The sequence below is a fragment of the Triticum dicoccoides genome, chromosome 7A, assembly GCF_002162155.2.
Source record: "Triticum dicoccoides isolate Atlit2015 ecotype Zavitan chromosome 7A, WEW_v2.0, whole genome shotgun sequence".
NCBI classification, from domain to species: domain Eukaryota; kingdom Viridiplantae; phylum Streptophyta; class Magnoliopsida; order Poales; family Poaceae; genus Triticum; species Triticum dicoccoides.
In genome coordinates this window covers 61,607,642-61,608,095 of record NC_041392.1, presented here as the reverse complement: position 1 = coordinate 61,608,095, position 454 = coordinate 61,607,642, and positions in this window count along the sequence as shown.

Sequence of the window (454 nt, the reverse complement as noted above, 5' to 3'; positions counted from 1 at the left end):
TGGCTACACCATTCTATCTCATTTCATTTTACATAGATAGACGACATTGCTAAGCTGCAACGAAAACCAACAGTGTGTTATATGTAGTGTTCACACCGTACACACTCACAGTTGCATCACCGGAAGGCCAAAAATCTGTGAATGTACATGGAAAATAAACGTTATAGTGGACGTGTTGTGTAAACCCAATCCTTGGCATCTCCCGCTTGCCACCATCTCCATCTCCACCCAAAATCTGCACTCATCACATGTTTACAAGAATGAATTGAAGAGATGAGTGGTAAGGAACATGTGAGTGCATCTGGCAAGTGGGAACACATTAGCTTGGTTCTTTCATGCCCTATCTTGTTTTGATCCAGCTGAAAGGTTGGCATTATTCCTGTTCTTTCTAGCTGAAAGGTTGGTATCCAGCTAAAACCACCATGTTAGTTACTGAGTTCTTTCTATTGCTAAA